Below are 11,785 nucleotides of genomic sequence, written 5' to 3'. Positions count from 1 at the left end.
AGCAGAAAAGGAATGGTAAGAGGATTACCATTGATAGAGAAACCGGATAGCCTTTGTGAAGGTTGTATCTTGGGAAAACAACACAGAGAAAGTTTTCCATTAGGGAAAAGCATAAGGGCAAAAGCACCCTTAGAGATTATCCACTCAGACTTATGTGGACCAATGCAAACTCCATCACTAGCAGGCAACCAATATATTCTAACATTCATTGATGATTTCACCAGAAAGACTTGGGCTTATTTTCTAAAGAAAAAAAGCGAAGTGTTTGAAAATTTTCGAAATTTCAAAGAACTTGTAGAAAATCAAAGGAGGCTGCATATCAAAGTTCTGAGAAATGACAGAGGAGGTGAGTATATCTCCAAAGACTTTCTATGGTTTTGTAGAGAAAATGGAATACACAAGCAATTTACAGCAAGGCACACTCCGCAGCAAAATGGAGTTGCTGAAAGGAAGAATAGGACCATCATGGATATGTCGAGAAGTATTCTAAAGTCAAAGCATTTGCCAAATGATTATTGGGCTGAAGTTGTACACTGTGCAGTATATATTTTGAATAGGTGTCCAACAAAAGTAGTGATGAACAAAGTGCCGGAAGAAGCATGGAGTGGGAGAAAGCAAGGAGTCACCCACATGAAAGTTTTTGGATGTGTGGCCTATGCACACATTCCAGATTAGATAAGGAAGAAGTTGGACAACAAAGGGGAGAAATGTATTTTCATTGGATATAGTGAGGAATCCAAAGCCTACAGGTTGTATATCCCATCTACCAAGAAGTTTTTTGTGAGCAGAGATGTTCAATTCATTGAGGAGGAAGCTTGGGATGGAAGCATAGAGAAAACAGTGAATGTTAAAAACTGTTTGTCTCATGATGATGATGATGAGGAGATGGCTGAAATACATCCCCAAACAACAGCACCAACACAAGGACAGCAAGAGACACCCTTGAGGAGAAATGAGAGTGCTTCTCCAAGCACACCACAAGGAGGAAATTCAAGTGCATCTTCAAGCACTTGCACACCAAATGAAAGAGGTAAGAAATTTAGAAACTTAAGTGATATTTATGATGAAGGAATGAATTCCTTGTTTGCTTTGTATTGTCATGTTGATGACCCTATTCATTTCGAAGATGCAATTAAAGATAAGAAATGGATAGAAGCTATGGATGAGGAGATGAATGCCATAGAGAGAAACAAGACATGGGATTTGGTTGAGCTACCAAAAGGTAAAGAAGTCATTGGAGTTAAATGGGTCTACAAGACCAAGAGTAATGCTGAAGGAAAAATAGAAAGACACAAAGCAAGACTGGTTGTCAAGGGATACAAGCAGCAGTATGCGAGAGATTATGAGGAGACTTTCGCACCGGTTTCAAGAGTGGAAACCGTGAGAGCAGTGCTGTCCATAGCAGCTCAAAACAAGTGGAAAGTTTATCAAATGGACGTGAAGTCAACATTCCTAAATGGAGTGTTAATGGAAGAGGTTTACATTGAACAACCTGTAGGCTATGAAAAGAAAGTCCAAGAGCACAAAGTGTGCAGATTGAAGAAATCTCTTTATGGGCTGAAGCAAGCGCCAAGAGCATGGTACAGTAGGATAGATTCCTATCTACTGGAAAAAGAATTTGAAAAGTGTGAGGGAGAACCCACCCTCTACATCAAAGAAAAAGATGGTAAAATTTTAATTGTTGTGTTGTATGTTGATGATGTTATTTTCACTGGCAATGATGTTTATCTCATTGAGAATTTCAAATCAGTCATGAAGGAAGAATTTGAAATGACTGACATGGGCTTGTTGAGATACTTCTTAGGAATAGAAGTAGATCAAAATGAAAATGGAATTTTCATCTCACAAGCTAAATATGTAAATGAAGCGTTGGACAGATTTAATATGCAAGAGTGCAAGGCAGGAATCACTCCCACAGTAATGGGATTAAAACTCAGCAAAGAGGACAGCAGCAAGGATTTTGATCCTAGCTTGTACAAGAGCATAGTTGGCAGTCTTATGTATTTAACTGCAACTAGACCAGATATAATGTTTGTTGTTAGTTTAATTTCTAGATTCATGGAGAGGCAAAAGGAAGCACATTGGCAGGCAGCAAAAGGGATTCTGAGGTATGTCAAAGGTACTAAAAGGTTTGGCATTTTATATACTATTTCAGAATGTTCAGATTTAGTTGGATACACTGATAGTGATTGGGGTGGAAGTGTAGATGATCAGAAAAGCACTTCCGGTTATGTTTTTCACATGGGTTCAGGAGCCATTTCATGGGCTTCTAAGAAACAACCTATTGTGGCATTGTCTACAGCAGAGGCTGAATATGTGGCAGCTACAGCAGCAACATGTCAAGCAGTTTGGATGAGAAGAATGTTAAGGAGCTTAAGCCAGGAGCAGGCAAAAGCAACAATGATTTTTTGCGACAATAGCTCAGTTATTGCATTATCAAGGAATTTAGTGTTTCATAAGAGAACGAAACACATTGACACAAGGTTTCATTACATCAGAGAATTGGTAAGAAATGGAGAAATCACTTTACCACATTGCAGGACTCAGGAATAGGTTGCAGACATTTTGACAAAGCCATTGGACCAGAAAAGCTTCGAATTTTTGAGGAAATGTTTGGGTATGACTGAATGCCTAGTAGTTGAAATTAAAGGGGAGTGTTGAAACATTAATTTCAACCTGCCGTGCAGCAACATTAAAACGGCGACCATAAAACCATTCCCGAAAACCACTACCTTATCGGACCGCTTTTGGTCAGCAAGCAATATTCGTACAAAATCATCCGATGCAATCAATTTTGGACGCGTGTCAACCGTACGTTTTCAAAACCACTTTTCTATCGGGACATAACGCTCGTTCTGCTTGGGCAAGCAATGATCGTCCGATCGCGAGGATGGATAATGACCGTCGGATTGAAGTCAAAGATGCATACAAGGCTGATCATGGAGTTCGCGTGAAGTTTTTGTTTTTTTGACTGGAAAAGTAATTAATGTAAAGTTATTGTGATAGGTAAAAGTTGGTAGAAACTTTAAATTTTAATGTTTTTAATTTATGAAAGGTATGGGCAAGTCTATGTACTATTAAGGTTTTTTTTTGTTTTTTGGTATATGTAATGTTTTGTATTCATTTTGCAAATGAAATGAAAAGGGGAATGAAATGCATAGCTAGTGCGAACAAAAAATTACCAGAGTCTCTTGTTATTTAGATGCACAACAGTGCATAAGAAGAGTGTTGCTCATTGTAATGTAAGGTGTGTTGACCATTCTGAAATGACGCAGTAGAACGCACAGCAGTGCGCGGGCGAAGACGAAGACAATATGCATTTCTTTTGAGAATATGTAATTTGAAAATACGCAGCAGCGTGATTAATTTTTTTTGGTTGTTTACTTTGTATTGTGAGAGGAGATCCGCACAAATGTGCGAAGATGAATGAAATAGAACAGAGCATGTAATGGCTTGTGTGCTGGAAGCTTTTTGTAATATGCAAAGTGCATAATGTGATTTTTATTTTTATAGCAGTATATGTAAAAGTTTGTTTTTACAGCAGTAAATGTAAAAGAGATTTTTATACACAGCAGTGTGAAATCGCAGGAGGAGACAAAGTAACTTTTGTTGTTGAATTTTTTTTTTGGTGAATCCCTCTGAGTGAAAGAGGATGAATCTTGTATTAGGAATTTTGTTTTAATGAATACAAAGATTTTGTGGGTGTATGTAATGCTCTACTCAGAAATGTTTTAAGCTTCCCTGTGTTAAAGATCCTGGAGAAAAACAGTGCATTGTCTCTGTGTTCAGTTTATTTTGTTTTTGGGATTTTACCAGAAAAATCCCCAACAAGGTTCGCCCCAGAGTTGTCTCCTATCAGAATGCATTGACTGAAATTGGCGTAACAAGTGAGCCACGGTTTATCTATTTCCTCGTAGGCCACAGAGCGGAGCCACAAAGAACGCCCAACAAATCCTCGCAGGTTGTGGGGAGACGGTGCTCCGGAGCGAGCCTGAAAGGTACCAACACACATATTTCCTCTGGCCCTCTGACGTACGTGAACCTCTAATCATAAATCTGAACTAAAGAAAATCTAATCGCAGAAATCGTTGTAATAGAGTTAGCAACTCTAAATATCACAGAGGTCACGCCATCAACAATGGCTACCTCTACCTAAAACCCCACAGAGATATCCATCAATGAACCCCAATGCACATGTTTTTTTACAGAAAATACAGTGCGGAAGTTCCAGTCGTTTGCCTTGAAACCAGTGTTTTATCTATTTAGTTTATTTTGAGAGACCATATAGCGAGGTGGAAGCTACATTAGTATGGTTTAGTGAGTTAGTTAGGTAGTTACCAGAGCGTAAATGAAGGAGACGGTAGATCTAATGGTTTAAAACATTTCAATTGTTTAACATTTAATCTAATAGTGAAAATAGAGACAAAATGGTAGTTAGGGGAGTTGTTTGCAGAGGGGAACGCCTTACGACATAATTATTAGAGTTCATCTCGTAAAAAATTGCCACAACTTTGAGATCATTAGGAATCATACGGAGAAAGAGAAATATTAGTAGGCCATTACTATGCAAACATTACCATCACACATATGAAGGTAGGAGCCTCACAGATAGGTCTTAGGTTACGACCCCCATAAAGGACACAACATAGCTACCGAATTATGACATACAATGTTGCAGAAGTTGAAGAAGGAAAAAATTCATGTTGAATCACGCAATGGATGCATGATGATCTGAGCTCCATACTGAGGGTATAGAATTCTGGGAACAGTGGGTGCATTTCTGTAAGAAGGAGAAATTTCGAAAGAGAAGCACTACAAAATCTTTGCGAAAACAATATTGGCTTCAACCACAGTGAAATTTACAACTATCCATCTCTTTGTCCAACACCAAAGGGAATAAATGCCAATGGATGTTTTGTGGCTCCTGAAACTCCCATACAAAATCTTCAAAAAATGAATTCATTCACATCATCTCCCCACAATGTATAGTCACGGTGAATGGCCAAGATTGGTATCAGTAGCTCCATGCCTTGTGGAAGATTAAGACTCTCAAGATTGACTTCATTCTTTGTTTGTCTAGCAAGAGCTACTAAACGCAGATATAGTATCAGACACTCCTTCACAATTAGGTCCATTTGCAACAAAAACTGAAAATCACATCAATAACTTTGTCCTTGCTTATAAGGTTTATCACCCAATTGAAAAAAAAAATAAAAAAAAAAATTGATCTTACAGTTCTAAACTTGTTCAAGATATTTCTGCCTGGATCATCGTTCCCGCATAGTCTTGGACTTGCTTCCGAGCCATTTGTTACAGTGGCCCACAGCTCAAATCCGACAATTCTTCTAAAGGTCGAAAATTGCAATGGATTCAAAATTGTTAGGTTTCCCATGGATGAGTTGATCTAACTAAATTGCAATGGATTCAAAATTATTAGGTTTCCCATGGTTGAGTTGATCTAACTAAATTGCAATGGATTCAAAATTGTTAGAATTCTAATGGATGAGTTGATTGATCGAACTAACTAAATTGCAATGGATTCAAAATTGTTAGAATTCTAATGGATGAGTCGATTGATCGAACTAGACCAAGAATTGAAGTCACATGAGACAATGGAGTGGTGGCCAAAGAAATAATATTTAAAATTAAATTATTATTTTGGATATATAACTAAAAAATGATTGGGAAAAACTTTTAATGTAATCGGTTAAATGGTGTATAAGATGAATATTCTCTTAACATGAAATCTTTTCTATTTAGTTAATAAAAATTCAAAATTCTCCGAACCTATTTCTAATAACCAGGCTTATTTTTGATAAACATGTGTTGTCGTTTTTTTCTAAGATTAATTAATATATTCACATAATGTCATTTATTATTTGATAATTTACATGTTAATTTTATTATATTATTAGAAAATGTGAAATGTAAATACATATATTAACACAATTATATTAGTAAATATTATTGATATATGACAATTGATATTGTTTTTTTATTTTAAAATTAATCCATATATTCACATAATGGCATTTGTTATTTGATAATTTATATAGTAATTTATGATTTTATTAAAAAATTAAAAAAAAAATGTGTTTGCATAATATTATTTGTTGTTTAATAATTTGACTAACCATTTTATAACTATATTAAAAAAAAACACACAAAAATTTAAAAATACAAACTAATTAATATTTAAAATTAAATTATTACTACAAAAGAGAAGAAAATATACTAACCTCTTCCACGAAACGTTAAGTGCCAATCTCCTTCAATAAGCTAAATATACAAGATTTTTCAAAAATTTCCCTGTGATAATATGGATTTCGGAGTCCTATTTAAGCGAGACATGAGAGAGGAAAAGAATAATTTACGAGTCAAGCTTGCGTTGGATTCGGCGAGGTCAACAATTTAGTGGGGATTTGACAGATAGGCTGTCGAACCCAATTGAAACAGCACACGCACATTGGTGGAAAATTTGAGTCGCACAATCTGATTTGGAAGGGAATCGCTCATGTATCATGTTTTCGCAATGCATGTGATTTTCAGAATAATATTTTAGAGGTCATCGAAAAGATATTGAAGAACTCATGTTACAAAGGTAATATTGTGTTAATTAAGACTATGAAAGAACATTATGGGTTTGTTTGATTCCTACTGGGTTTTATTCTTGAAAGCATTTTAGTGATTTGCAAACTTATTATGTATTTATGTATGAGACTGCAGTAACCACAGTGGACAGTGGGAAAAGTTGAGTCTCAATAAAAAAACCAGATTGACTACCTTTTTAGCAAGTTGAGTGGCCTTGTTATCTAATTTCTACACCTATAGCTAGATGGAATCTATACACATCAGAATCTCCTATTGTGCTTTATGTCAACTAGCTACAGTTATTGAGTGGCCTTGTTATCTAATTTCTACACCTATAGCTAGATGGAATCTATACACATTAGAATCTCCTATTGTGCTTTATGTCAACTAGCTACAGTTATTTTAGTATACATTCCTCAATCGAGTTCATATATTTGTGATCCATTAACTTTTATTATAAGTGACCTCTTCATCTTGTAAGAATTTTATTTTTACTCCAATATCCTCCTCAAAAAATTAGTGAACTATTTTTCATTTATTTGCAATCTAGTCTCGGGATAGCCCTTATTTCTAAACCCACCTCTATGATGTCTACCTTCTCCATGTCATGTCATTTTGCCAATGATGAGAAAGCTAATAAACACATACTATGGATTTTGAAATAAAATACCGTAAGGGGAGATAAGAGAAGGTAAGCCAATATTTGAGATTGCAGTGAACTGTGTTTATGGTTAATGGAGAATGAGAGTGAAAACTAGAAAGTTTAGGGATGGTTTGGTTTCATTTGGGCTTAGAGAGAAATAGTATACGGGGAAGTTAAGAAAAATAGAATTAAGTGGCAAAAAAGTAAGGTGTTAAAAAAGGAGACAACTGGAGTGAAATCAAGTCATGTAAATCAAATAGATTGGAAGTAAAGTTTCATAAAAGACAATTACCAATTGAAAAGATAAGTCATGCACATCAAATAGATTGGAAATAGAGTTTCATAGAAGATCTTGACTCTCAAATATATCTAGGCGCAAAGTGTCTTGATATAAAGATGAGACTCTGCTTTTACATAAGTGGGAAAGAGAAAAAAAACATAAGCATAAAAGGGGAATATACCTAAAACCATAAATGATTTTACCAAGTTCGCAGAGCCCCAAAGAATTGACCTAACATAGTGTGATGCTTTTATGTGGCCCCGTGTTTCTCCACTTATTCTTCATTATTATTCTACATGAAGAAGGGAAGCTCATTGAATCATCTATCTAATGGGAAGTGAAATACTTGCACAATTGCATTAAGGTACAAATTACCATAGTTGATAAATGTGGTGCATGTCTAAACTTTAAATTTCCAATTGTCGTATGTTTCGACAACTTAGTACAAAATATTTGAGGATCACATCCTCGTTGTATTGAATTTTGGGTAGTTTGGATTGCATCTTAGCCAAGAAAAATGTAATAAGAAATTTGTTGTGTATTAAAAATATAATTTTTTTGGAATTTATTTATTTTTATTATAATATTTTTATGGTCAATATTGCAACAAATATTTTTGAAATTGATTTAGGAGATTTAGGAGAAAGTAACGTTCACCTTTAACTCTCTTACTACCACAAAAATTATATACACTTTAGTGTTAAGTATATAATCTTCAAAGTATATATATATATAAACATACACTTAATAAATTCATTTTAAATATTTCTTTTATTTTTAAAGTTTTATTTCTATTAATTATATTTAATTATTTAAATTTTAATTATATTTTTGAAATTATAAATAAATACTCATAATTAATTTTTAAATAAAAATGATATTTTTAAACTAGCAATTGTACCAAAAGGTACAAAGAGAGGCCGATAGATTTATGAAGTTGGAATTGTTGAATTTTTATAAAAGGTCGGGCCACCTTCTTCGCTGCTATTGATATTGTACAATTTATTAAATATGAAATAGAGTAAAAGATATAGGAGACAGAACAGACTGGGAATGTAAGATTTTTATACTGGAAGTGAAAAAGAGAACAAAGCAGCATGTCAAAGCAGAAATACTTAAAGAAAACCACAAGACTTTCTATTCATTCACATGTATTTAAAAATGCTGACATGACTAAAACAAAAAAGAAGAGAATTAGAAAATTTCATGTAAATGTATTTTATTTTAAAAACAAACAACTAACCACTCTATAAATGTCATTGCAGAAGCCCATGTAAGGTAAACATATTCCTATATAACTTTTTTGAAAAAAAAAAAACAAAGATAACTTAACGTGAGTAGCATAACATCTAGCATTCCATGAACAATAGAAACCACACTCAAAATGTTACATATATGTAAGGAATCAGAGCAATTCATGATTACAACTGGCTACACTTAGGGAGATATTTTTCAAAAGTACCAAGGTAAAAACAACAATACTAGAAATAGCAAAAAAAAATAGCATGTTCGATTACATACAATATTTATGTGATGCGTCAAAGAGAAAACTTTAGAAGTATCCAACCACATTTCAAATCTATTTTGTTCATAAACTCTTCAAGAGTACTAGCTATATTTCAAAAATAAAATCTTCAAAACAAAAATTGAATTGGACCTGAAATATCTTTCTGTCGTTAAACGCTGAATTTATGAAAGAAATAAATCATATCAACCACCGTAATGGAACAGGAAATAATACAAATCAAGAAAGTATCGAACCACTGAGCTTAAAGCCAGAAATTAAACCTCCTCACGAAACAAAAATAATACAGAAAAATTAGTTGGGAACATTCCCATAATAGTTTTTGTTAAATAATATGAATTGCTCAAAAATCTGAATCGACTTATACAGAGATCGAGCCCCGAAAAGCAGACATTCAGATGCCAAACATCAAATTCAAAACCTGTCTTATATCCACAGGAGTTAACCACTGTCAACTATTACCAGACATCAACTTGCCGTAGCAAATACACAACCTGTAGAGTCAAGCATCGACAATTTCCTAGACAGAAGTATATGTTAGTACGAAGTTGACAAATAAAAACGTAACTTGAAACTGCAGACTCAAACAACCCTAACAGGGGTTTTATTCGATTTCCTCGACTTTTTCTTCTTTTTTGAAGCATCGATGTTGTTGGCCGCGACCCCACATTGCAAATCTACAGACTCTTGCAAATCTACAGACTCAATAATCTTTTCGAGTGCTGGAGTTGTAGGAGAATCATCCATTGGAACTCCATCACCGACATCTTGACCACTTAAAGATCCCGTTTCACCCTCTAAAGAGGAGCCTTTCTTCTTCTTTGTGTTCGGGGTTTTCTCTGCATCACTAGTCCTTTTCTTACTAGAAAGCCCACCTGTAATCCCTTCTTCCCCATTTATCTTTGGTCGGTCAATTTGTGCTTCTTTTTCCACACCTTCCATCTCAATGGACAGCATTCTAGAGTAACTGTAAAGTGAACAGTCCAGAGAGCCCAAGGTCTTCAGACACATATGACGGATGTTATTCCACTTTTCTGGAAGCGCGGACACAAGACTGTCGATAACAGCAACAACATTCTCCACTATTTCCTTACTGCTCTGAGAAACCCTAGCCACATTAGCAACACAACCAGTACTGTTAAAGGAGATATAAGCCGAACTGCAAGCTGACTCTAGTTCTCCCCTCCATTTCTGGTGGGTCAAATCCACGGGGACCATATTCCTTTGATCTGTGGGGTATTCTAACCCTGTGAACTTAGGGATCCGTACTGCTTTATTTGCCATGAAAAAATCAAAAGACAGACGCAGTTTTTCCCTATCCTTGTAAAACCTCTTTTCCATTGTCGATAATCAAACATATCTTTTGGCTTCCATCAAAACGAAACAGGGGATGAGGTACTGGGATGCTCAAGGGAATCGTTTGTGTACCATCAGATCTCCTTTTCAATGTAACAACCAAATAAACAAACTCATTGCAACCCAGGTCTTGAGGTTTCTGATCCTTAGGCTTTAAATTAGTCACCGTCAAGAGCAGTTCTACTGCTAATTCTACTATTTCCTCGCTTACTCGAGAGGATACTTGGGATCCATTGCTTTCGTTCTCTCTATTAACCATTGGAACTGATCTCACGAAACAAAAAGCAAAGCAATACTAACTTGGCAAATGGGAAAAAAAGTGTTAGATGAATTTCTAATGCGTTGGTGTGTTCTCTCTTGCTAACAGATGCTACACGAACAATTCCGTGAAACCTTAAAATCCCGTGAGCAATTCGATTCCACAGTGCATGATACTATATATTTTCGATTGAATCCATCATCAGACATATTATCATTCAAGCATCTAACCAGAAAAATATTAACGAAACTCATTTAAGATCCTTCTAATTTAGAAAGAATATTAATGGAATTTTTAATAGTTATGCTGCAAACATATGACTATAAAATTGTTAACGGAAATAGCTTGACGAATACAAAATTTACAATATACGGTTCAATGACTACCTTGTAAGAAAGGTATCCGCCGAGGATTGCAGGAGACAGAGTATCCGGATCCACTACTGAGGTCAATGTTTTAACTTTCCCATCAAAGGTGATGGTAGATGAAGCTTAGGGCTTGCAAAAAATTTGCCAAGGAAAAAGCAGTGAAAATATCTTCGAGAGTGACAAAAGAATTGGAAAAAGCAGTAATGCATATCTTCGAGAGTGACAAAAGAATTGGAAAAAACAGTAATGCAACTCAAAGGGCCAGGTTCAATGCACAGCAGAACTAGAGGTGAAAAAAAGGCAACTCAAATATTTGGAAAAAGCAGTCAACTTCAAATCAATGGTCGAAACTGTCAAACTTGATCAAACGGTTCAGATTAAAAGTGTTGACAATTGTTGATGCATAGGAAGGCCTATCGGCCTAAATATATATATTTTTAAATAAAAATCTAATTTTCTAGAAATAAATATCAATATTATTTTAAAAATAATTAATCAAGTGTATCTAGGTCATGGAACTTAGTAACATTAATCTTTTTCATATATACATTGTGACAACCATTTTTGTTACATCTCTTGTGAAATGTCATTGTTCATATTAATTCATGTAAATAATATGGAAATGTAAATTATGAATGGGATGGAGGAGTGGATATGGATTCAGAGACTAAGGAGGAGGAGTTGCTTGGGAAGTGATTAAATCTAGGATACTTCATTTTTTCATGTTACCAGTTCCCTAACTGAATTTAATGGTTTGCACAGT

General features: G+C 34.9%; 1 pseudogene; it reads right to left on the bottom strand.

Moving 5' to 3' along the window:
- Positions 1-9,621: 9,621 nt before the first annotated feature.
- Positions 9,622-10,654, bottom strand: LOC149233187 (uncharacterized; annotated as a pseudogene).
- Between the last annotated feature and the right edge of the window lie 1,131 nt (positions 10,655-11,785).

The sequence above is a fragment of the Pinus tabuliformis genome, chromosome J, assembly GCF_031772625.1.
Source record: "Pinus tabuliformis cultivar Carrire ecotype Pingquan chromosome J, CPIR1, whole genome shotgun sequence".
NCBI lineage: Eukaryota > Viridiplantae > Streptophyta > Pinopsida > Pinales > Pinaceae > Pinus > Pinus tabuliformis.
The sequence above is the reverse complement of the archived record's forward strand: the minus strand, read 5'-3'. Positions and strand labels throughout refer to the sequence as shown.